This window comes from Odocoileus virginianus, chromosome 24 (assembly GCF_023699985.2).
Source record: "Odocoileus virginianus isolate 20LAN1187 ecotype Illinois chromosome 24, Ovbor_1.2, whole genome shotgun sequence".
Classification (NCBI taxonomy): domain Eukaryota; kingdom Metazoa; phylum Chordata; class Mammalia; order Artiodactyla; family Cervidae; genus Odocoileus; species Odocoileus virginianus.
Window position 1 is genome coordinate 30,581,477 of NC_069697.1, and position 27,804 is coordinate 30,609,280.

The 27,804-nt window shown below is 39.7% G+C and overlaps 1 protein-coding gene across 9 annotated transcripts in view; it reads right to left on the minus strand.

Moving 5' to 3' along the window:
* The window catches only part of PCED1B (PC-esterase domain containing 1B), a 188,532-nt gene that overhangs the window by 140,932 nt on the left and 19,796 nt on the right, over positions 1–27,804 (minus strand). For all 9 annotated transcript variants that reach the window (XR_011483274.1, XR_011483272.1, XR_011483273.1 and 6 more), the window contains exons 2-3: positions 23,353–23,431; positions 21,152–21,224 (exon numbers count right to left, since the gene is read on the minus strand). The gene's annotated coding sequence lies outside the window, so the exon portion shown is untranslated. The remainder of the gene's footprint in view (positions 1–21,151; positions 21,225–23,352; positions 23,432–27,804) is intronic.

Genomic DNA, 27,804 nt, shown 5'->3' on the forward strand with positions numbered 1-27,804 from the left:
TGCAGCTGAGGTACCAGAGCTGGTGCCCCTGGGGGAAGGAGAGTGAGGCCCAGAGTGAGGCTGAACAATTGAAGTCCAAATAAAAGAGGGGCTATTTCATCTTTATATCTGTATTGAAGTTCTGATAAAATTTTATTTGATGGAAGTTTCCTACAACTGAGAAAACAATTTTTGAAATCACTAAATTATACCTCATCATTTGGATCAGAGTCTTCATACATAGCATTTAAGTCAAGCAAAGTAAATTCTGTTACTACAGTGAAATTAAATTAGAAATCAATAACAGAAAGATAATTAGAAAGTATCCAAATGTTTGGAAATGAAATAACACATCTCTAAATAACCCCTGGGTAATAAAATAAATCAAGGGAAATTAGAAGGCATTTTGCACTAAATGCAAATGCAATCAAAACATATCAAAATTTGTGGGATGTAGTGGGATTGAGTTGACACAGTTATTAAAGGATAGTTTCTAGAAATAAAATGCCTGTATTCAAAAAAAAAGTTTCCAAAACCATTGACTTCAGTTTCCACTTTAAATATTAGAAAATAAACAGCAAAGAAAACTAAAAGGGAGAAGAAGAAATGAAATAATAAAGATGACAGTGAAAATCAGTGAACTGGAAAACAAAAATAGGAGAGAATACGAATGAAACAAAAAAACCCAGTTCTTTGAGAAAATCATTAAAATTGATAAACACTGTAGCTACTCCAATCAAGAGAGAAAAAAATGAGAGAATAAATAAGTGACTAACATTAGAGCCGAGACAGGTAACAACACTATGGATTCAGTGGATAGTGACAAGGATAATAAGCGAATATTATGAAAAACTTTATGCCAATAAATTTGATAACATAGATGGAATGTATGAATTTTTCAAAAGACACAAACTATTAAAGTCGATTCTACAAAAAATAATAACCTAAGTTATCCTACATCTGTGAAAGTAATTGAATTTAAAATTAAAACTTTCTTACAAAGAAAACTCCATGTTCACATGACTTCTCTGGTGAATCTTAACAAGTGTCTAAGGAAGAAATAATATTAACACTAATTCTACAAAAAATTCTTCAAGAGAATTACACCCAAATATCCTTCATAAAACTTAGTGTCAACACTCTTAACAAAAGTATAGCAAATTGAATTCAACATTACATAAATAGCATAATACATCTTGACAAGTGGGGTTTATCTCAGGAATGCATAGTTGTTTTAATATTATAAACCAATCAATATAATTTACTGTATTAATAGACTAAAATGAAAAGCATCTGATCATCTCAGCAGGTACAGAGAAAACATTTGGCAGAATCCAAAATACATTCCCTATTTAAAAAATACTCAGAGTAAAGTATAAATAGGACTTCTCCAATGGCTCAGTGGTAGAGAATCTGCCTGCAATGCAGGAGACATAGGAGACACAGGTTCAATTCCTGGGTTGGGAAGAACCCCTGGAGGAGGAAATGGCAACCCAGTACTACAGTATTCTTGCCTGGAGAATTCCATGGATGAGGAGCCTGGCGGGCTACAGTCATAAGGTTGCAAAGAGTTAGACGTGACTGAGCACACACAGATGCAACTTTAAAACTGTATGTATAAAGATGTTCATGCTAACACCAAAATGTCTAACAGTAGGAAAATGGTTAAATTAATAATAATGTATTCATAAAATATAATTATCTTGCAAGCACTAAAATATTTTCAGAAGACATTAAATAGCACAAGAAGAGTCATGTTACAAGGCAAATGTTAATAAAAAAGAGAATTCAAAATTACAAATAAGCATTATCATGATAATCCTGATTTTATAAGCTAAAATATAAAAGAAACAAAACAGGAAGAAAACTGTTGTTTAACACCTATGATTCTTTGAATCTAGGGCTTTTGACCATCTATATTCAAGTTTGTTCTTGTTTTCTTATATGTGCCTAGCTTTTGCTTGAATATAAATTATAGTAAGGGAGGGGAAAAGAACTGACATTAATTTTTGGATATCCTAGTGGACTTAGAGAATTTGGGTGCACTGTTTAATTGATTCTAATGAAAGCATATATATATATATATTGTGCTCACACACTGTTTAGAAGGAATCATGCTAGAACTCAAATAATGCTGTCATACTTTAACTGCAGTGTTTAGAAACAGGAAAGCATTTTTAACCCAATAAAAGAAATTTTCTTCTTTCTTCTACAAGAAAATTTCTTTTAGCACTAATTGTAACGGAATATGGTTCCCTTTGGGTTTCCCAGCTGGCTCAGCTGGTAAAGAGCACACTTGTCAACGCAGGAGACCTAAAAACTGTGGGTTCGATCCCTGGGTGGGGAAGATCCCCTGAAGGAGGGCATGGCTTCCCACTCTAGTATTCTTGCCTGGAGAATCTCATGGACAGAGGAGCCTGGCAGGTTACAGTCCATGGGGTTGCAAAGAGTCAGACACAACTGGGGCGACTTAGCATGTGAACGTGCATGGTAGCACCTTGTTTTGTGGAAAACTATTTGGTCAAATAACCTAGGCTACAACATAGCTACAATTATTCTAGAGAGTAAGATTTCTCAGTCAGCAATGTTAAATTCTTCATTCTAATCTAATGACCCAATTTTCTATCTTCTGCTTCCTATACTGTGCTATGCTTCCCATGAAACAAAAATGTCTCCCACTAATGAGAAAATAGGAAAATAAAATGGGCGTATGTTATTTGCTTTTGATTTATGGGGTTATAATCTCCAGGTCAGTTAACTAATTCTTTTGTGACTTCTCAAAAATGGATAGGACATTTCAGAGCTCTTAGTAAATCTGTAATCACATAAAAGATTTTTGACAAGACTTGCTCTGTACAGCCAAGCTCTTACAAAGGGACAAGATAAACTTGTAAATCATTTATCCAAGCACCAAGGATTGTAACCATCTCCAAATTCTCATTTTCCAGATCCGAGGGACATAACTAGAACCTATAGGGAAACCTTGAGGAAAATGTTCATTTTCTAAAGAAGAATGACAGATGCTGAGGGCAGAGGTCGCAAGGAGAGAAACACCATCAATCTAACCACATATTTCTGTACCATATATCTGGACTAAAACATTAAGGTGTTACAAGATGTTTGATGACTTTCTATTCCCGAGGACACAAGGAAAGCATTTGTTTTTCACACTTAACAAAATGTGGCTTGAGCAATTATGATGTAAGTCACACCCCGACAAAATGAAATACTAAGTTCTGGAACCAAGTAAATGTGGTTGGCTTTCTGCCCATCTTCAGGGAAACATTATGTTGGCTCCAGTTACAGATGAAGCACATTTTCTGTGGTGTAAATACTTAAGCCCATGGCAAATCTGCTGTGATACTTAAAAAAAAAAAAAAGAGGGCCAGTGTGGTTCACTAGATTATACATAGTCCTCCAATAGAATGCTTATTATGTCAAGTGAAAAATGCCTAATTGAAAAAAAAAAAGATGAGACACATTTAAAATGATTATTATATGCTAAATATACCCATTTTATTGTTTCAATTAATTATAACTTCACTGAAGACTGAATTATAATCATACCCATTTTACAGATCAAGATAGAAAAAGTTGAAAGCAGCTTTTCACAATTTGTCTTGACAGAGTCAAGACAGATGCCTAAGTCAGTGGTGCTCTGAACCACTTCTCTACCACCCCCAGTCAGCAGGAACTTCCTGAGACAGGCTAGCCAACTTAACTAAAATATTCTCTTTGGACATTCAATTAGACTAAATTGTTGTATTAGACATTGCATAAGAACATGTTAAGTATGCATTTTTGTTCTTGTACATTGAATAAAAATTACAAAGGAAGTTTTCTTAAAAAACAAAACTCCAATATTTTGCAGTTACTAAAAAACTGAAATTACTGGGCTTCCCAGGTGGCTCAGTGGTAAAGAATCCACCTGCCAATGCCAGAGACCCAGGTTTGATCCTTAATCCGGGAACATCCCACATGCCACTGAGCAACTAAGCCTATGTTCCACAATTACTGAGCCTGCACTCTGAAGCCTGGGAGCCAAAACTAATGAAGCCTTCATGTCCAAGAGCCTGAGCTCTGCAAAAAGAAAAGCCTCTGCAATGAGAAGCCCACATTGCAACTAGAGAGTAGCCTGCTTCAACTAGAGAAAAGTCTGAGCAGAAACAAAGAGCTCACATAGCCCCCCCCCAAAAAAAAGATTACTATGGGCTTCAGTTTTATGTATACATACATACATATATATATATAAATGTATGTATATATCTTCTTTTTCAGATTCTTCGCCATTATGTGTTATTACAAGATATTGAGTAGAATTGTTAAGTTGTCAAGTTGTGTTCAACTCTTTGCAACCCTGTGGACTATGGTCCGCCAGGCTCCTCTGTCCATGGAATTTTCCAGGCAGGAATACTGCAGTGAGTTGCCATTTCCTTCTCCAGGAGATCTTCCCAACCCAGGGATCAAACCTTTGTCTCCTGCATTGGCAGGTGGATTCTTTACTGCTGAGCCACCAGGGAAGCCTATTGAGTAGATTACCCTGTGCTATATAGCAAGCCTCCGCTATTCACGTATTTTATATCGAGCAGCTTGCATGTGTTAATCCCAAACTCCTAATTCAACCCCTCCCCCACCTCCTGCCCTGATATTGGATGGTGTTCTTAGATGCACAAAGGTTTTGGTTTTGATGAAGTCTAAGTTATCTCCTTTTACTTGATGGCTTGTGCTTTTGGTGCTATAACTAAAAATCCATTGCCAGATATGCGGTCATAAGAATTTAACCTTATGTCTTCTTCTAAAAGTTTTATGGTTTGGTGGTTTAGTCACTAAGTCATGTCTGACTCTTGTGATTCCATGGACTGTAACCTGCCAAGCTCCTCTGTCCATGGAATTCTCCAGGCAAGAATACTGGAGTGGGTTACCATTTCCTTCTCCAAAAGTTTTATAGTTTTTCCTTTTTAGTTTAGGTCTTTGATCAATTTTGAATTAATTTTTGTATATGGTGAGAGGTGAGGGTCCAGCTTCACTCTTTTGCATGTAACTATCTAGGTGTTCCAGTACCATTGTTTGAAAAGATTATTCTTTCTTTTTGAATTGTTTTGACATCCTCGTCAAAAATAAGTTGACAATAGACACATTGGTTTATTTCTCGACTCTCAATTCTATTCCACTGATTTATATATATGTCTGTCACTATACAATGCCAGTACTGAAGTTTTTCAAAGAATAAAATTTTATAAATATTCATGATTGTCACAGTCCAGGACCTCACAATTCCAATATTTTTAATAAAAAATTACCTAGCCTTGAGATTGGCAAATTATTTGGCTCAAATAATCCAACTACTATTAAGACTTACACTATATCATTAGAGAACTGTTAAAAAGTCACCTGCTTTCTACTATGTTTAGGATGAAAGTATATATGACAAAAATAAGCCACATTTTCTGATCTGACTGTGCTTTTTGAAAATGAAAATCCCAAAATAAAGTATATTACACAATTTTGGAACCGAAAACACAGACCAATCTAGGCCAATCTATTTATGTTTGTTGCACAGATTAAAAATTAAACCTTGGCTCTTTTCATAATAAAGATGTCACCTTACCCAAACTGTGACCTATAAAGCATCTCCTTCATTACATTTATTTGCAAACTAGAAATAATTCAGGTGTTTTGACAGACTGTGTACTCTCCAAAGGGAACAAACAATTATTGGTGTGCACAGAGCTTAGTCAACGTCACTTTTGTAGTCAAGACTTGTCCTACAGTGGTTGTGTCAGTAAATATTTAGATAAAAGAATTTTGCATTTGCCTTCTGGATACTTGGCATTATGTAGACTCAAAAAAAAAATCTTATTAGTAAAGATTATTTTAAAATGGAAACACTGAGAGAACAACATCATGTTTTGAAACAAAATGCTGAAGAAATCAACTAATAAATCACGGAATGATTGATTCAGAAATAGTTTTGTATCCTACATATCTTATATATTTAAATTTTGTTAATTAATAAAGATTCATAGTGTGTTATTTTACAGGAATGTGGCCTTACTGATGTTTAATAAAAGTTAAGGACTCTTAAGAACTGAATTATGTCTCCCCAAAATCCATGTGTTGAAGCCGTAACCTGCAATGTGACTATATCTGATGACAGGGCTTATGAGGAGGTGATTGATACAGGTTAAATGAGGCGGAGCCCTAGTCCAGTAAGGCTGGTGTCCTTATAAGAAAAAGAACAGACACTAGAGCTCTCTTTCCACCATGTGAGGACACGCAGAAAGACAGCCATTAGTGACACCAGAAGAGTCCTCACCAGAAACTAAATCAGTCAGCAACAAGATATGGACTTCCCTGCCTCTCAATAGGGAGAAATATATTCCTGTTATTAAAGTCACTCAGTCTTTGGCAGTTTGCTATGGCAGTCCAAGCTGACTAACACATGCTCTTACTGCTGAAAACCAGTCTATACAATTTCTTGGGACTGGACCCTAGCATAGCAGTTCACACTGTATATACAATTGTTTTTTTACTGAAGTTACACATAAAAGGATTATAAGAAGATGTAAGAGGTATAAATCTGAAAGGGATTCTCCCATCCACTAGAGAAAATCATCATGTCACTTAGAGAATAAGTGCTTTCACATTAGATGAATACCAAACTTGATCTCTAAGGTGAATAAGGAGATTCAATCTGTACCACATTTTTAGTAGCAAAGAAACAGATTATTCCCTAACTGAAATCTTTCTGGAAGAAGGAAAGGAATAAGAATAAGATTAAGGAAAAGAAGACTAGGAAGAAGTAGAAGAGAAGGAGGAGACCAAGAGAGAAAGGAGAGAAACAAATAAAGCAGATAACTTTGTTTCTTGTTGGTTTGTTTGTAAATATCAGAGGGCTATACCTTGGAAAAAGTTTAAAAGTGCATTGAATATTTAAGAAGAAATATAGAAAAGCTGTTTCAATAATATTAATGCTGTGCATACACTTAGGCTGAGAACTTAAAAATGTTTCACATGAGATCATGCGTGGTTGACATAAAAGAGCCCCAAGATTGGATATTTTTAAAGAAATTTAATCAATACTAAGAAAAATAATTTTAATCTTAAAAAAGGATGCTATTTCTGGAACTTCTACAATGTACTTGAATGAGTGTAAACCGAGGAAGAATCTTAATCATCAAAACTCTGGGAGCTAAACGTCATTTAAAAATTCTTTAAAATATTAAAGATTTTAAATTCTCAGCCAAGTTGTCCTTAAAAGGAATTTAAGACTGTACAGGCCAGTTGAATAAAGCTTTCCTACATACTTTCCTTAAAAGCTTTATTCATTCATGTGTTAATCCATCTGCTTACCAATTGTTCTGGGAGACTTTGGTTAAATTCCCCCTTAGAGACCTGACTCCCCTAATACTCAATGAGTGAGAAACATTATCTTCCTCTGTGAGAACCAACCAGGATTAACACATGGGATCTGTAATTGCATTAAAGTTTCATCAACACATTTCTGGAGGATATTAAAATGTATGCTACTTGTGATAGAACTTATGGTCCTTTAAAATTCCCACTAAAATTCTTTTGGTGTCCAAGAGAGAGGCTTGATCCTTGAGCTCATCTCCAAGGAGGTTAGAGAATTCTGAATAGTTGTCTTAGACTTCATCATTCTGCCAAGAGGAGGTAATCAGTGTTGAGAATACCTTCCTTTTTTTTGAAGCAGTTTCTAGTTGTTCCTTTTGAGCATGACTCTATGGCTTTAGGACATACCTTTCTGTTTCCCCCGAAAATTACAAAATGGAAAGTGCAAAAAGTCACAGACACTGAAGGAGTGGAGGAGAATGGGAAGTGGGAAGAAACCACACCAGCAGAGGCCAGAAGCCAGAGCAGATCTCACCAGAAAGTGGTTCAATATTGGTTTTGCTGGAGAATAAAGGAGCACTGTGGGCTTGCCAGATGGCACTGTGGTAAAGAACCCTCTTGCCAATGCAGGAGACGTAAGACACGGGTTTGATCCTTGGGTTGGGAAGATCCCCAGGTTGGGAAGATCCCCTGGAGGAGGGCAGAGCAACCCTCTCCAGTATTTTTGCCTGGAGAATCCCATGGACAGAGGAGCCTGGTGGGCTACAGTCCATGGGGTCGCAAAGAGTTGGACACGACTGAAGCAACTTAGCACGCACACACACACAAAGGAGCACTAGAAGAAGGTTAACTGTTCCCTGATTCTTACGTCTGAAAATTCCTCTATCATTATTACACAGATTTCAAATTAAGCCTAATCCAGAGAAGTCTGACCCTGTTGATTTTCACAAGGTCTTAAAACCACCATCCATTTGTTCACTTATATTGTATACTAATACAAACACATATTGATAACCTACGTGCCAGGCTTTACTATGCTCCTTAAAATACTTAAACTGGTAACATCATACTATATTTAGATCAGGGATTGAGATTTGGACTGACTTATTGTGCAATATTTCTTCTTTATTATTTTTGAAGATGATATCAACTGTAGAGTAATTTAAACAGTTACAGTTTTCACTTGCACAGTCTAATATCCTAAACCTTCCTCCCACCTGTATCTTCAGACTCGGTGATCATACTTTGTTTCATGAACTTCAGGAAACATGAAAGAAGATTCTCTTAAAACTTGCTGGGTCTTGGAGTAAGATGGTCACAATGGAAAGCCAGATGCTGACACGATCCAGATCTTAAAGATTTACCTTCAGGCCCATTGCTTGGTGGCAGTCTCTGGTAATAGGCGCCTCCATTCCTGCCATACCTGGAGGGCTGGATGGCAACGACCTTAAGCCTTCTGAGATAAGAACATTTGCTTTTTTCTTGAAAAAGTTGTACCGGTCAAGTGGCGGCAGGAGTAGAGTGGAGGCAGCCTCTGCTAATCCAGGGCAATGTAATCTTGAGCTGGAATCAAGGTCTGTGCATATATCCCATGGGCCCGACACAGATGTATTCCCAGGGGTAATGTTACCTCCGTCTCTTGTTCAGTGTGCTAAGGAGACAGAATAGAGTCTAGAGAAAGCTGCATGTCCAGTTTTGTTGGACAAGACTGTAATTAGCTGAAAAGCTTTTGTCTAGATCTCCACTTCTAAGTCAGAAGCCGCCCGTGGAGGCAGAAGGCCTTCATGTGAATCTAAGTTCATCACTTACTATTGGGTTGGCCAAAAAGTTCCTTTGGGTTTTTCTATATGAACTTATGGAAAAGCCCAAATGAGTTTTTTGGCTGACCCAATAATTATCTGGGCCTCAGTTTTGTCATGTGTCAATTGGAGGAGATTAGCATCTGTCTACCAGGTTTGCTATGAACATAAAATGGTAGAAGACAAGCCTCAAAGGTAACAGTATGTGGTGGGCACTCAGAAAGGCATGCTGAATCTGAAATTTGGTAGCTGCTCTCTCCACCGAAGAGTATCCCTCTCTTTATTTTGGCTTTGTGTCTCTTCTTACCTCCAGCAAACCTTCAGTAAAATTACTAAAGTCTCAAGCTTACTTTTTTCCCTTGTAATTGGAATCACAGGAGAAGGCAGAATTATACAAACATACAAAGAGCTTTCTCCGTGTGATTCTCAAAACAAAATACATGACTCTCAAAAGCACACTCTTAAAAAACCATTCCATTTTTAACTATCCTTTGAGCATGTGCACTTCCTCTGCCTACACATCCCACAAAATTTCTGATGCCAACTAGAAGGTAGTTCAAATCTGGTAAAAGTTAACTGAAGCCTTCCAATCTTTCTCCTTATTTTGGGGGGTTGGGATCAGGGTCAGGACAGGACATGAGGTAGGAAGTGTTACCAACCTGGATTAGTGCAATGAAACGAATAAAAGCTGAGTGAACAATCATGTATGGACAAGTCTTGGTGTCCTCACTTCTAAATTAGGGGTAAAATGCCTAATCATATGAGGGATGTGAGAACTGAACTAGATAATTCATGAAAGCTGCCTAATGCTGTGCCAGATAGAAGGTATGTGTTCCAGCCAGTTATTTTCACTCCTAGATTCAGAGATTTGCCCACCTTCTGAGTTCCCACTGCCTTCTCTTTCCCATGCATTATGTCCTGATCTGCACCATGATAACAGAATAGACATCCTCTCCCTGGTCCTTAAGGGTAAGGGCTGTCTGACTCCTCAGTACATTCCAGAGAGCTAAGCCAGTCAGGAAAAACATTTACTTATGGAATGAACAAAACATCCCATATAATTCAGAGGGCACTGTGTAGGATTTTAGAGAAAGCTAGCTCTATTTGCCAGTTATCAGTATTAGACTGTAAAGGCAAATGTGCCAGAGAGCAGGAATATTAGTTAAGAGGAAGGGGAAGGATTTTCTACCTGGTTTTGCAGCCAGCAGGGCAGGAGGTTGTGCCGGGGGCAGATCAAAGCCTGTCTCTTTTCCAGGAAGCTCACTGAAGACTGAGGCTCTCTACTGTAGAAATGAAACTTAAGTCTCCCGGGTGAAGGGAGCGTGTGTGTGCTCGGTCACTTCATTTGTGTCCGACTCCGCGACCCTGTGGACTGTAGCCCGCCAGGCTCCTCCATCCTTGGGATTCTTCAGGCAAGAACACTGAAGTGGGTTGCCATGCTTTCCTCCAGAGGATCTTCTTGATCCAGGGATAGAACCCATGTCTCTTGCATCTCCTGCATTGCAGGTGGATTCTTTAACACTGAGCCACGGGGGGAGGCCCCATTGAAGGGAGAAGGTACTTGCATATTCCAGTACTCCCTGGAGCCCAGGGGAGAATGGGGACCCTTTCAAAAGGCATAAGAGAAAGGTAAGTATTATGTCTGTTACAAATATTGGCAAGTAATGGGACACTACTAGCTTTTCAGTTAAAGGATTACAACATTGAGAGATATCCTGGTAATGTACTCCGAAGTGACTTTCTATGAAGAAAACACAGATTTCTATTTGCTAACGTCTAACACATAGACTGTGATTAAAATCACTAGATAAACTTTCAGCCAAAATTACTATTTTGTTAAATAGAAACCACAATGGATGTAGTGAGTAGAAATGGTTGCTTCATTTTCTGCTCTAACACTATGGAATATAGAGGGATATATTCTCCTCCAAGACAGAAACCTAATGAACTACAGTGAAATGTGCCTCGAGACTCTTACTGAAATAGCACTGAAAAAAAATTCTATAGCAGAGCTTTCAGAATTTAAACAATCATGACTGTATTTGAAAGGCGTGAGGAAATGAGACTACTGTTCACTGGACTGGAGGAACTGATCTCCTGTAGCAAGTTTGGCAGAAGTGTCTCTTGTATAACAGAGACTTTATCAAATAATTCCAGGTTTATGCTGGGCTTGGTGCAGTGTTGGCCACATAACAAGTGTTAAATAAAATAATAGCAACATGTGACATGGGAGCCTGATTCTCTCATTCTTACTGCTAAACCCACATACCAGATGGTTATACACACCCGTAATCAAGTGCAGAGCCGTGTGGGTTGGGGGCTGGCGTGGCAGCTCTGAGTCAGACCGGCTGCCTTTTCTCTCCCTTTTGTGGAAGAGCTTCACGACCTCCACAGTGATGAGGAGCCATGCTGAGGTCCTTGAGAGCTCATAGAGCCTGTACTGTGCTGCGCTTAGTCCCTGGGTCATGTCCGGCTCTTCTGCCACCCCGTGAACTGTAGCCTGCTCCTCTGTCCATGGGATTTCTCAGGCAAGACTACTGGAGTGGGTTGTCATTTCCTTCTCCAGATCTTCCCAACCCAGGAATCAAATGTGAATCTCCTGTGTTTCCTGCATTGCAGGCAGATTCTTTACCTTTGGAGCCACTGGGGAAGCTCTGGATGGGTTCAGACAATTCCCGAGTGAGGCCAGTTTCCCTCAGCTATGCACAGAACATCTATCAGTACCTCTTATTATTGAGAGAAGCAGCTTCCTATTAAGATCTGTAGCCACCTTGGCTAGGACAAGTACAATTGACTGTTTTTGAGTGCTTGAAAATATCAGCTCTCTAAAAAAACTCAACCTTGAGGACACTACACTGAATGAAATAAATCTGTTATGAAAAGACAAATACTAAATGATTCCACTAATATGAGGTCCCTAGAATAGTCAAATTTATAGAGACAGAGAGTAGGATGGTGGTTGCCAGAAGCTGGGGAAGGAGCAATGGGGAGTTATTGCTGAATGGATGCCGAGTTTCAGTTTCACAAAATGAGAAGAGTTTTGTGGATGGATGGTGGTGATGGCTGCAGAACAGCGTGAATGTTCTAATGCCACTAAAGAAAGTGAAAGTCGCTCAGTTGTGTCTCTTTGTGACCCCATGGACTATACAGTCCATAGAATTCTCCAGGCCAGAATACTGGAGTGGGTAGCCTTTCCCTTCTCCAGGGGTCCTTCCTAACACAGGGATCAAACTCAGCTCTCCAGCATTGCAGGTGGATTCTTTAACAGCTGAGCCGCAAGGGAAGCCCTAATGCCACTAAACTGTACACTTAAAAATGGTTAGAATGATAAACTTCGTTATGTGCATTTTGCCACAATTTAACAAAATATAAAGACATAAAAATTAAATTGAAAGATTCACTGACATAGAAGTCAAATTTATGGTTACCAAAAGGGAAAGGGCAAATTATTGTTGTTCAGTCACTAAACTGTGTCCAACTCTTTGTGACCCCATGGACTGCAGCACGCCAGGCTTCCCTGTCCTTCACCACCTCCTGGAGTTTGCTCAAACTCATGTCCAATGAGTTGGTAATGCCATTCAACCATCTTGTCCTCTATCTCCCCCTTCTCCTCCTGTCCTCAATCTTTCCCAGCACTGGGGTCTTTTTCAATGAGTCGGCTCTTCGCATCAGGTGGCCAAAGTATCACAGAGAGAAAATTAGGAATTTGGGATTAACAGATACACATTACTATGTACAAAGTGGACGAACAACAAGGACCTGCTGAATAGCACAGAGAGCTATGTTCAATGTCTTGCAATAACCTATAATGGAAAAGAATCTAAAATTTATATATAGAGAGACAGCTGAATCACTTTGCTATATGCCTTAAACATTGTAAATCAGCTATACGTCAATTAAAATAAATATAAAAAGATATATACATATAAATAAAAATCTAATAAGCATTATTTCTTCTGAGGGTCAGTGAAAACCATAGAGATGTTCCTTCTGTCATAAAAAGCCAGCAGAGTCATGTTGAAGCATTTAAGAGGCGGCCCTTCACAACACTCTTTTGTGGGGGAGCTGATTCTCCCTAGAGCGAGTCCTTCTAGGTCAGTGTGATATCATCTTCATCTTTGTGTCCTTGTGGCTCAAAATATGAGGTTCACAGTGTCCCTGGGTTTATATTACTAAGATAACCCAAATGCTAAGTGGACTCTTCAGTTCTACCAAAATTTAATTAAAAAAAAAAATCAGACTGCTTCTAAAGCAACTGAATTCAGTGGGAGGAAAAATGCATTTCTCTTTGAAATCTGAAGTTATATAAGTCAAACTTTAAAGAACATGAGCACATTCTTTCATGCTGCTTTTTTTTTTTTTTTTTTTGGTGGGTGTGGAGCTCAAGAGCTTAAACCTTTGCTGCTCTGACCTCATGTTTCACTGAAACTGTGTAGCCTGGGAAATCAAACTTCACACTGGACCAACATCTGCCATGCGTTGGTTATTGACTCACCAGAGAGCAGCCTGGTCAATAATTACCTGAAAGAAAATGCTAGTTTGATCTAAAAATGAAGCTCGTGTTTTCATGATCAAAGCAGCTTCTCAGGGAGAAGCGTACCGCACATTGATTTTACTCCCAAATGGAGATGCAGAAGGCTCCCGAAACCCTCCTCACTTGACTTTCACGTGAGGCTGCTTCTTTTATATTTATAAGTCTCTGTCATGTAGTCACGTCTGACTCTGCGACCATATGGGCTGTAGCCCACCAGGCTCCTCTGTCCATGGGATTCTTCAGGCAAGAATACTGAAGTAAGTTGCCATGCCCTCCTCTAGGGGATCTTCCCAACCCAGGGATTGAACCTAGGTCTCCCACATTGCAGGCAGATTCTTTACTGTCTTTAGCCACCAGGGAAGCCCTTATAAGTCTCTACCAGGCAATAAAGAGGAGTGTTATGGAGCATCTTTTGTGTCTTCAAGGTCTTGTCTCCCCAGTAGTACTCAAAGTTCCTTGCGCAGAGAGTATCATATTTTGTTAGTAAAGTTGGGTCAGAGTTGATACTGGACACATTGTCCTTGTTAACTGCAACCTATTACCCAATACTTTCTGGGTGAAATGTGCTTGCAATTCATAATCAAGCAATTGGCTGAATGTCTACTGTTTATTGAAGTGGATCTTAATGCAAACACAACTTCCCTCTTCATTGACAACCTTACCTGCAAAACTCACTTTACACGCTCTAAACTCAACCAGGTGGGGACAGAAGAAGTGGTTGTTGGCCATCCTCTAAATCAGTGATTTACATGATAGATTGTTCATTTGCTTATCTCTCTTTGTTCATTTACTTAAAAAATGTTTTCTATTGCAGTAAAATACACACATACATAACATTTACCATCTTAACCATTTTTAAGTGTGCAACTGAGAGGCGTTAAACACATCCCTCATGCTGGGCAGCCAACACCAACATCCATGCACAGAACTCTTTTCATCTTGCAAAAGTGAAACTACGTACCCATTGAACAATACCTCCTCCCATCCCCAACATCCCTCTAGCCCCTGGCAACCACAATTCTACTTTCTGTCTCTATGACTGCAACTATTCTAAGCACTTCATGTAAGTGGAATCATGCAGTTTTTTTTTCTTTTTGTAACTGACATTTAATGTAGAAAATGCCCTCAAGTTTCATCCATATTGTAACATACAAAGGAAACAGAATTTCCTTCCTTTTTAAGGCTGAATAATATTCCATTATATGTATATACCACATTTGCTTATCCATTCTTCTGTTGATGGACATTTGGGTTGCTTCCACATTGTTGCTATTATGAATAACACTGCTATGAACTTGAATGTGTGTTTATCTACTTTTTAGCTCAACAAAAGCCCATAGTAACAATTCATTTGGAGGCATGAACACCATAAGAGGATTTGTAAAAGCAAAAGGATTCATGAACTATTTCAGCCATGAGCAAATATCCCTCAAACCATCTGTTTAAGCCAGTTCTAAACTCCATTGCATTATGTGGAAAATAAAGTAGAATCTCCATTTTACTTGGTTAAAAGTCACTCAAGGGTTCTACACACTGCTCAACTATTTTAGGATCATAGAAATGTTTACTAGAAGGGATATATATAAGACCATTTAGTGATTCCCATTCTTCGTTGTCCATCAGAAGGCTCTTGATAAAAATACTGATGCATAGATCCCATGCCCAGAGATTCTGATTTAACTGGCCAGTAGATAGGCATCAGTAGTTTTCAAAGTTTTTCAAGTAACTAATGTGTAGCCAGAGTTGACAATCACTGATACAGCTTAACCCTCCTCCTCACTCCCATTTAGAGAGAGAAAGGGGAACGATTTGCTGAAAGTAATACAGAAGTTGGCGGAATGATGCAAACAGGAATTTTAATGTCCTAAATCTAGTGCTCTAAACCTCTTGAAACTTCTTTATACAGTACTCTGCCTTCAACTCTTATCTTTACAAAGTGAGAACACATAAAGTACTATCAAGTGGTTGATTTTTATTCAACCAAGAAAGATTTAAATTGAGATTAAAGCCAAATTGGCAAGTTTATTTTAGTTTTCATTTCAGTATCTGAATGGTGATGAATCCAAAAGATGAAAGGATTCTGCCTATTACCAGAAATCTGCCAAAGGAAGACAAAGTCTGTGTGGGCTTTGAGGTATTATGCACTCCTAAAAAAGGTTAATCAGAGACAAAGTTTAAAGCAGAGGAGAAAACAGAAATGAAATAACAGGAGAGATTCTAAAGATGATTATATTATGTTGTAAAAGTCAAGTAATGGAAATCTAAGAGGACATACAAATGGCCAAGAAACATTTGAAAAGAGCCTCAGTCTTACCAGTGGTCAGGAAGCTGAAAATTAAACTACAGCTTGATTTATCAGATCAGGAAATGTGAAAAATGGATAACATGCAGGGCTGGCAAAGATATGGGGAAAAGGGAACCCAAGGCATATTTGGGACATGTGTTGCTTCCAAACAGCCTCTGAGGAGGAATGTACAAAAGGTCCTGGCAAGGAAGTCGTTGGGAAAGAGCCACTGTTCTTCATTAACTCCATTGTTTTGCCTTCCACTCAGATCCTCGACAAAGAGAATACCAAGGACGGAGTTCTTCACTTTGGACCAGTCTTCTGTTGCTTTTTCCACGCTTCAGACACAGGAGACTTAAACTCCTATTTCCAACCTAAGTGAGTTTGAATCCATTTTGTTGATGAGTCCACATTAATACAGAAAGTAAGCTTTTCATGTAAAAGTTTCTTAGGTTGACTGGGCTGCCGGGGTGTATTTTCCAATGAACCCACTGAAGCTCTGATTTTCTTTCTCAATCTCCTTGAAGCAAACTTTCTGTACACGAAGTACCTAATTCTTGTCCTAGATCTTTGCTGAGTGTGTACGGATCACTGCCTGAGAAGCTCAGCGGTGTTTGGGCTACTCCTCCTCCCACGTGCTCTTGCATGCACCCAGAGCCCACTCCAGCAATGGATCTGAGTCTTCTCACCTGCAGAAAGCAATGCTCACCCGCTCCCCACCCTGGGCTCCTCCTCACCAGGCTGCAAGTCCTCAGGTTCTATACTCCTGGGTGGTAACCTTTCCACCAGCTCAGCTGCAGCCTGTGCATCTCACACTATTTCTTGAGTACCTGCTGGTACCAGGCTAGCACTTCATTCTCTCATGTTTGCATTTTAACCTTCAACAATCCAGTAAGGTAATTATTATTTTTATTCCTATTTACATATGAGAAAGATGAGGTTTAGAGTTCAAATGTCTTTCGCGAGGACATGTAGTTTGTAACTGGCAGAACAGTATCACCTGAAGTAAATGAGTTTTGAGGAGTGAAAACATATTCTTCCACCAGTCTCCTCTTATAGGAGACACTGTGTGTAAACACATCTCCGAGGTACCAGGTAATGTGTGGCATGCTGACCCCAGGCTGATGGCTCCAGTGACTAAGCCGAGATCCCTGAGCGACCTTCACTGGAGGGAGAGGCCACTGCTGTCGCTGCTGCCCCCTGCTGGAACCTGATCTCTCTGCCAAGCTGAATTCAGGGGCCATGTCACGCCTGTCTCTGATGCTCTAACTGGATCCATTGCACCCTCTCTTTCTTCTGGGAAAATGGTCAGAACCTCAGGGAGTTTGCCCCAAGTATATCTTCTGAAATTGGGACCCTAAAGGCTGCCAGCTATCAGTTCCCCCTGTATCCCTCTGGGAAGAAGAGAGAACAACCTCCTTCCTCCTAGAGCAGAATATTTGCAATCTTGTCCCACAGACTGTCCCAGAAAAGCAGGCAATGTTCCATGGAGATGAGCAAGACTCGGACTCCACGAAGATCCCCAGCCTCCAGAGAGACAGTCGGGGGTGGAAAGGGATAGTTAGGAAGTTTGGGACGGACATGTACACACTGCTATATGTAAAATGGATAACAAAGATCTACTGTACAGTATATGGAGCTCTGCTCAATGTTACATGGCAGCCTGGATGGGAGGGGAATTTAAGGGGGAATGAATACATGTATATGAATGGCTGAGTCCCTTTGTTGTTCACAGGAAGCTAGCACAACATTGTTTGTTAATTGGCTATATCCCAATACAAAATAAAAAGTTAACAAAAGATTCCCAGCCTTTTCATATGATGCAATATGGTAATTCCTTTGACACCTGGCATGGGCATTCACCAATCAGAACTTCCGGAATCTCTCATGACTATGAGTCAACAATGAAGACTTGATCATTAAGATTGATGGCGTCCTCTTCCTCCCACTGACCTCAGACAAAGAATTTGTGTACTTTGCGTAAGTAATTTTGCTTTAAGGAGATTAAGGATGGGAACCAGAATTTCAATGGATTCACTGGATGATATTCCCAGGCAGCCCAGCCACCTTAAGACAGTTTTACAGCATGAAGTGCTTGCTTTCTATTAATGTGGACTCATCATTAGCAAGTAGCAGAATAAATGGGCTCAAATTCACTTAAGCTGGAAATAGGAATTTACAGTCTGTATCTGAACCATGGAAAAATCCATGAAGATTGATCCAAAGCCATGAACCCTCATTGGGATTCTTTTGTCTTTGCCTCTCTCTGCAGGCTGGCTTCACTCTGTCCAAGTTCAGAGGTGCCAGGGGAGAACTTGAGGAGAGAAGAGGAATGAGCATAGAAAACAGCATCTCAAACTCACATCCCCTCCCCTCTAAGACCAGTAAGGAGAAAGTCTTCCCAGCAGCAAATCCTGGAGAAGGATTCAAACTGTCCTCTTTTGGATCACATCACCATTTCTGAGAGCTTCACTGGGCTTTGTTACCATAAGAAATAGAAAGAAGTGCTGGGCAGAAAATGAAAAATGGCCATTACAGTAAAATGAAAATGTGTTTGTAAAATTTACATTTGTTTTGGTTTTCATCCATTTTAGTTTTTTAAAAAATAGTTTAATTAGATCCCCAAAGAGAGAATCCTAACTAATAAAATTATAACCATTGGAAATTAGATCTTAACTTACCCATATTTTTTTCCCCTTCATCCCATTTGTCACCATTTTTAAGCTTATTATATGATCATTTGATAATTGCTTGTCTGCCCAACCGGAATGTAAACTTCATGAAGGCAGGGATATTTTTTTATTCACCATGATTTCCATAGCACTTAGAACATTCCTGGCATATAGCTGGCATCCAACACATCCCGTGAAGGGCTGAATAAAGAATCAACTCAACCTTTTCTAGGCTCGATGTAAGTCACCACCAGATGATTCCAAAGTTAGCTGAAGAATCATAGGTTAAGAAACACTGACAGAAAGAAAGAGAAAGTGAGATGAATACCTGGAATTAGAAGATCCAACTAGCCGCACCATTTATGGTCTGACAGGAAACTCCCAGAACAGAAACATGATAATACCAAAAAACAATGATCTGATGAGCTAAACATTAAAAATTTAAGATGGTCATAAAAGAAAAAGGTTCAAAATTCTAGCTAATTCTGAAAAATTTAAAGTTTACAGAAAAAGCTAATATTTATAATATGTGAAAAACCAAATTTGGCTTAAGAAACCTACCACCTATCATTATATTTCTATTTGGTCCAATTTTTGGATGGAAATACCATTAAGCCAGACATCCAGAGAGATCTCATTACTGGCCTGTGTTTTATGGAGCAAAACACTCATGAAAACATACCACTTGGGTACTTCAGTGGGTTGTGCTAAAAATTATAGCCTTTCAAAGACTCTTGAATACACATGCTCTTGCCCTATGTACACTTTAATAAAGCACTTTAATAAAATACAACTGTTTGAGTTTCTGTTAATTAAGCTGATAGCTTCTGGTGACCAGAACTTCCTGTGCCTGAGGCCAGGCCAGGCCACTGGCTCCTCAGTGTGGCTGTCAACATGCAGAGAGAAGCATGTTAAGAAAGGTGGAGAATGGGGAATTTTGAGGCTGATGGGTACCCTGTAGGAAACCAAGATTTCTGTGAGGTCAGAGGAGGGGCCCAATGATACTGTGATTTATAATGGGAAATACATATTTGGCCTTTTTCCCCATCCCTGACACAGGGCTCCTAAAACCCTTGTAAATTCATCAGTGACAGGCACACTAGGGGCATCTTTCTTTCTAATGGGGTGACTCTGGGTGGCTCCTCAATGGAGACTGGTCACCAGAAAGAGCAAGCCATTAGTAGACGCTTTGAATTTTCAGCCCACTCCACCACTTCTCTAGAGAGGGAAGCAGGGCTGGAAGTGGAGTTCATCATTGATCTTGTTATGTGGGCTCCACAATATAAAAACCTACTCATAGAAAAATAGTAGGGGGCTTGAAGAGTTTCCAGATGCATGAGCATGTAGAGATGAGGGGAGAGTGGCAGCCTTGGAGAAGGCAAGCAAAGTCTGCACTCTTTCTCCATAGCTTGCCCTAAGCATTTCTTCCATTGGGCTTTTCCTGAGTTATATCCTTTTATAATAAACTGATGATCTAGTAATTAAAGTGTCTCCGAGTTCTGCAAGCCACTTTAGCAAATTAATTGAATCCAAGGAGAGGGTAGTTGGAATCTCAATCTACAGCCGATGCATCAGAAGCCCAGCTGACAAACTGGACCTGTGACTGTCATCTGGAGAAGATGAGTGGGAGGTGGGGGGTGGCAGTCTTGTAGGACTGAGCCCTTAGCTGTGGGGTCTGATGCTATCTCCAGGGAAACAGTGTCAGAACTGAGTTGAGTTATAGGACCTCTAGATGGTGACTGAGAATTGCCTGGTGGTATGGGCTTCCCAGGTGGCACTCGTGGTAAAGAACCTGCCTGCCAGTGCAGGAGACTTAAGAGATGTGGGTTCGCTCCCTGGGTCAGGAAGATCCCCTGGAGGAGGGCATGGCACCCATTCCAGTATTCTTGCCTGGAGAATCCCATGGATAGAGGAGCCTAGCTAGTTACAGTCCATAGGGTTGGAAAGGGTTGGACATGACTGAAGCAACTTAGCACATACACACACACACATACATGGGAAACCCCATCCCACGTTGGAATTGGTACTAGAATCATCTTAGGCCCCCATCTGCCTCCCGCTGGAGACTCATATGGAGGGGAGGGGGCAGTGATTGACGCATGTGACTCCCTGGCAGGCAGCTCCATGCTTCCCTCCAAGGAACTGGGATGACAATCAGTGTGGACACAGGTGAGCTCAGGGCCAGCATTTTGCTGATGCTTCGTCACCTTGCCTGACCTCAAACACCAGTCGAAAGGGCTGGCCAGGACAGTTTCCCATACGAATCCACTTTCCATCCCACTATGTAACACCTCCACAAGTCAAGGTATATTCTACACAAGGATTACTGCACAATGAAAGACTTAATTCCATGAACAGGAGAAAAAGTATGCAGTAAGGAGAAATGTGAGGAATTTATCTGATGAAAGAGTTCTTGACTTTAGAAAGAGAAAATGGAAAGCACCAACTCTTCCTCGTCAGCAATAAAATGGTCTTTGGGGATTCAGGCAGCAAAGCAGAAAGAGCTCAGACCACGTGGCAGAGCAGTTACCTTGAGTGATGGGTCTGGTGCACACAGCTCAGTGGCTTTCCTGGTGGGCTGCCCTCTGGTTCCGTCTCCCTGTCTGTAAAAGAATGAAAGGTTATCTAAGTTCTCATCCAGGTTTAATTTTCTAACTTTCATATAAGTTTTTCAGTTAAAAATGATAACACTTGCTAACTGTATCATTGCCAGGATGTTTTTCTACTCTTTAAGGGACGATATAGGGAGTATTTTCCAACATTGATGAGGGAATGAAATGACTACGAGACTGTACTTGTCTCATTAAGGCGACAAGTCATAGCGGGTTCTTTCAAAAGACACCTGTACTTTGTCACTCTTTCAATCACTCGTGCTCTACTCACTTTCCCCTTGTGACCTTTATTCCTCCGGAAGCAGTTTTAGAGCTGCTTCTTATGAGAACTTTTTTTAAAGGAGAAAAATATTCTTCTTACAAAAATCCAAACAGGATTTACTAAATGATAAATTTGACTAAAGCTTTGACAAAATTGGGCTTCCTTCGTGGCTTCGTGATAAAAGAATCTGCCAGGCAGTGCAGGAGACAGGGTTAGATCCTTGGGTGGGGAAGATCCTCTGGACAGTGGCAACCCACTCCAGTATTCTTGCCTGGGAAATCCCATGGACAGAGGAGACTGGTGGGCTGTAGCCTATGGGGTTGCTAAAAAGTCAGACATGACTTAGCGACTAAAACAACAATAACAATTGACAAAATCAGTTTTTAAATTCAGTGCTGAGCAGTGGTCTCCATCACCTTTGCATATAATCATATTAGCAACCCAGTGTATCTTATTTTGTTTTTCATTCCCAGATCATAGTTACCCCAGACCCCAGGCTCCTCCCACCAAGCTTAGCTCCTCCCATTACACATGCACATCACAACATACTTTGCTTCCATACTCCAATGTCTTTATCCTGACTACAGGATAAAGTCTAAAGATTGGACTCAACCCCGGAATCCATTTGCACTGGTTCATGTCTGTCTGAGCACCCCAGCTACGATTACTCCCTTACACAGTCCGTGGTCCTGTCTCTGGGAAGATTCCCAATTCCAGGCACACCCCAGGCCCTTCCCACTTTGCTCATTCTCTTTACTGACTTGGACCATCTTCCCTCCTTTTTTCTGGCATTTGAATCCTATCAGTTTTTCAAAACCCAGTGGAGAGCCCCTTTTCTCTACGGAGCTTTCCCAGAACTCTGCATCTTGGAGGGCACTGTCCTTACCTTGTATAGTCCACTGCCTGGCACAGCAAGAGAAGTTACCTCGGTAGTCTCAAAAGTAATTCCTCACAGGGCTGCGATCTCCTTAGCAGGGCTGAGTGCACTTCTAGTCAGCACTTAAAAGCTTACAGGTCCCCTAAAGCATGGTCAGGTGAGAGAGGACTCAAAGTACAAAGGTACCCTGACTAGTCTCAACAGAACAGGACTAGGAGGCCCAAGGGTGAGCCAACTTCCAGTGAGATGGAGAACCCCGAGAAGGCCAGAGGCAGCTTCTCTTACCAGGTGCAGCCTTCTGAGTCCTGAATACAGTGTCCTTCTATTTTTTACCACCAGCTCCTTCCCCCTCTCTCCTAATCTTTTGGAGTGATTAGAAGGGGATTGGCAAAGGTTGAATTCCCTAAGACCTGGGTTTTTTCTCCTGAGCCTAAGGCAATTTAACCTAATTCTTGCCCCAGTGGGTCAAAGTGACCCACTGTGACCCAGGTGTGAGCAAAGTCTCTGCAAGTAGAGGTTTGATGGAGGCCTGATAACCACAACATTCAGAAGGTGATTTGCTCAGGGTGATAATGAAAGTGACAACATAATTCATTCACATTGTTATCTTTTTTTTGCCACACCACATCATGCAGGATCTTAGTTCCCTGACCAGGGATTGAACTAGGCCCTTGGTGGTGAAAGCATGGAGTCCTAACCACTGGCCCACCAGGCAAGTTCTCTAATTCATTCACATTGATTGAACGCTTATCCTGTGGCAGGCCTTCTTGTTTGCACCTTTCATTCATGCATTTAATTCTCACAGCAGTTGTCTAAGTTGGACATTATCCTCTCCCTTTTACAATGAGAAAAACTTTCATGTCCAAAGGTGAGCTGCCTTTCCCCAAGTCACACAGCTAGTGAATGGCAAAGTTGTTTTCATTTAGGGGAAGAACCTTAGCTTAACTTACTTTACCAAAGACCAGAGGAAAGAAACTCACTTGTTTGCAGGAAGCAGAGTCCTCAACACATTCCAGACTTCTCCAATGGTACCTCTGGGATCTCAGGGCCTCTCATTACCTGAAACAAGAAAATGGCAAAAGTTTAATTATTCATTTTCCATCACCCTTAATGAGGGGATTAACTGCCATGTGAAACAAAAGGAAATAGTCTGACCTTCCAGGCTGTCAGGAAGTGATAATTAACTAAAACCTCTAGTCAGTGGAAACAGACAAATGAGTGTTTTACTGATCTTGATGCAAATGAGCTGTCAGGGTCACTAATTGAAGTCACACAATAGAGCAATGACAATGAAAAAATAAACACATGCCCAAAATAGACATTTTCTGAAGCACAGTTTGTTTACAGATGCTCTTCAGGAGTTTCCAAAACTCTGCTGACTCACCTTATGTCTTAGGGTTTTGAATATTTTGAAGGGGTAGGGTTTGCAGGACCCTAGTTTGCTGGGAGGGCAGCGAAGGGGAGGCTGTGTGCATGGGGGGGTGGGGTGGAGGGAAGTTGTCAACTAAAATAATCAATAATAAAAATAGAAAAGAGTTTTATTTGAACCAAACTAGCCCAGAAGTCAGCTTCCCAGATTACTCTGGAAAAACTGCTCCAGAAAAGCAAGGTTTCCAGCACAGTTTTTTATCTTGTCAGAACAAAGAACATTAAACAAGTCAGGGTTACATTTTTTTCAAGGTTTTCAAAAAAACAAAAAACAAAAAAATGGAACAGACCAGCATGTACACAATGCGTCACTATGGCCTTGGCTCCTAGGAAAGCAGTCTTCTCATAGAAGGAAGACCAGAACTGCATCCCAGGATGGGGGGCATTAAGCCTTAATTTTTAACATGGACATTCTTTACCTTTGGTCAATGGGCCCTTTTCCTTAATAATTAAAGTCCATGTGCAGTGTACATTTGATCGGCCACAAACAAGCTATTTTGGTTAGCCTCAAGTTTAAATTAAATCATGGGTAAGCCAGAATGACTTAACAAACCTCAACACGTGAACATTTCTCAGAGTCTGTTTAGCCTCAGATCTGAGGAGCATCAGGTAAGTGGAGACTAATTTGGAGACCTATTCATCTCAGCCTCAGGATCAACCAGTTGGTTTTTCATGACTTGGTTGATTGGTTTGACCAAAAGTTACTGCAGGAATGATTCATGGAACCATTCTGCTGCACGGCATGTAAACACAGCCTTCTAATCTAGACTTTAGCTATTAAAATGGTCATAAATAGCTGCAAATTACTACTGTTGCGTAACTGGTGACTTCATCATGGCTCTGGCCGAGCAGATGGAGCCGCGTTCCAGGCAGTGCTGCAGGACCCGGCTGGTCCTCAGCCTGTAACGAGTGCAGCCTGGTAGATGTGACACGGATGACAACACGGCATCTCTTTGTTCCAGAGTAACACATTTTTCAAAAGGCCATCAAGCCTTCAAAGCCTCACACATGCTGCATGATATATAAGTATATAACTGCCCCAAATATGGCAAAACGAGTCGCTATTAATAACCCTAAGAGTCATGGGGATTTGGACTGTCCAGTTCCTCTGCCAAAAGTTAAGAATGTTTGCTCAGTGTTTTGATTTTTTTTTTTTTAAAACTCTGTTCTTGATTTGCTTCAGTACATTTCCTATTTAGCTACTCCACTGAGTATATGTCAGACTTTACTGTGACCTTACTAGGACATGCCAATGAATACAGGATGGGAATGGAAGGCCTTTTGAAGCTATTGGGGCTTTCAAAATCATGTCTAGTAAACATTTTCCATTTTTCTCTACCATAGTGACTATCACCTTTGCCATATATGCAGAAATTGCTAAAGGGCCAGGGAAGAAACTCCCTAAGTTACTTATATTGATTATAATATTGTACTATTAACTATTTATTGAACATTTATTCTCACCAGACAGTGTTTCTATACATTGCTAAGCTTCGTATCAACCTTCCAAAGTGGGTGTTATTCCTACTTCACAAATCAAGACTCAGACATTAAGTAACTGCCCTGAGCTGATATGCAAGTGACTCAGGGCTGGAATGCAAACTCAAAGCTCCTTGACTTGAGCCATATGAAACTGCCAGTGGTCAATTATTTCTGACCATCAATGGCGATTTTATGGTTTAGCCCATCACGTGTCGGTTCTGAATGGAAATCTAGAATCTCCTTCTGATATCACCACTCATTTGAATGGAATTTTTTCAATGCAGAACTGAGAGGAGAGGGAGGGGAAATGGTCAAATGATCTATTTTCCTTCCACTGATGACTATTATTATGACAAGTAAAGACATAATGTGAAACTGCACCAAAAAAAAAAAAAAAAAAGGCAAAACATGTCAAAAGCTCTCTGTTCTACTCACATTCTCTGATACATTCTATCTAAAAATCCCCACATGGAAATATGCTCATCAGACTTTTCCAAGCACTGAAATGACTTCTAGCATTTAAAAGCTAATGATGTTAAAATACAATTTTGATAGATCATGTATTTTAGTAAGCAGGTGGGCTATGAGTTTATAATACCTATATATTAAAAAGATAATTTGGCAAGAGCAATTAAAGTTTCTTGGGAATTACCAGAAAGTCAATAGCATAGTGGCTTAGATAGGAGCTATTGTCTATAACAAATTATTTCTCTGAGTTTTTTTAGAAATAATTCATAATAAACTCTTCCTTTTAATTCACAGTTTTCTCTAATGATAAAGTAAGAAAAGGAAATATTATGGCAACCAATAATAATTATTGCATTTAATACAAGATAGCTACTGAATAGCAAATTGTTATATGCATCATAATTGGGATGTTTAGTGTCACATGTTAGGGTCAAAAGAGAAATAATAAAAAAAAAAAGGTTAGTCTCAAGTCAAGAAGCCTTAGAGTGAGATTTCAGTCAAAGGAAGAATCTCATTTTACTGAAGGGGAAACTGAGGCAGAAGAAAACCAAATTAAATGGCAGAACCATTCAACTCATTGGCAAAACCTCAGTGACAAGCATTCAGTTCTCTTCTCATTAATGCTTTCCCTCCGTAAAATCACAGTCTGGCTCTATGTAATATTGTTTATTGTACTTTACATTTCTTTTCCTTGAAGATATCTGGAACAAATAATGAGATGTGTCTAACAAGTTAATACATTAAAATGAACTCAATATCCTGCGTGATTATATCCTAAGATGGGATAAACTAGATGCTTATTGAAGCAAGATGATCAAATAACTTTAAAAGTAAATTCCTATAGATCTACTACTAGACTTCAAAGTCTGATTGGTCTTTCTCATGGTCAGTAAAAGTTTCCTTTCTATCTGACCCTTCCCAGACTCTCTGTTTATCTGTCAGATGGGAGGCATCTGATTCCAGATACTGGAGGATTTAACATGACTCAAGGTTTTGAATCAATATTATGAATAGAAATCTGAAACATCACAAAGTTTATAATAGCTTTACCATATTACTTGTGAACCAAATGACACAACCAAATGGGATAAGTACCCACAATGAAAGAATTCCTAATATTTTTCTAAAATAATGATAAACATATTGAGAAAGAAAAGGGAAATAAGTGTATTAACTGATGGATGAATGATTCAGCTTCTACATTAACAATGACTCAGTCTGTAAAAACTGGCATGTTTACAAAATAAATCATACTACTGGAGCAGAAAAGACAGGCACATAATATGCAAGTGAACCAAACATGCTCACAAAATAATTTTCTTTTATTTCCATATATGATTTTCTTGAGTGTTCTGAATATCACTCTGGCCTTTAATGACATAGAAAAGAGAAATAAAATGTTAATGATTGCTAGAAAAAACAGTCCTTTATGTACAAAAATAACTTGCCTTAAAGAGTATTTATGAATAGCACTGGATTCAAGAGTTTCTATTAATAATCCTTCATTGGCCATAGGTCAAGTCTGTGAGAATGGCCCCTTTACCAAGGAAGGAGTGGAAAAATTGCACAGTGTAGCCCTTCCTTCGGAGCCACTGGGTTTATGTGCTGACACCTGCATTGATGAACATGTGCTGAATGTCCTAATTGGAAATTCAGCTTTATGACTGGTAGGTAATGGACGTGACCTTGTGGATTTATGGATCGATGTTGGGAGTGTACAGATGGAACAGGAGCTTGTGCTGGCTCAGAAAATCCCTTCAAATACCTATATTGGCCTCATTAATCATGACCTTGTGACTATGGCTGGGCCACCTCTAAATCTTTCCTGGGCTAAGTAAACTCTGCTTTCCTGTCTTTCTCATCCTCTTCAAACCATTCTAGCAAAGTTCACATGAAGTCCAGAAAAAGTTGCAAAAGGGGAAAGGAAAGTTTCTTAGAATGTCAGTTCTGATACTCTAAAATTTAAGAGAGGTGGAGAAACAGTATTTGTTCACTCTAAAATTTAAGAGAGGTGGAGAAAGAGTATTTGTTCAATTTATGTATGTGACCAGTAT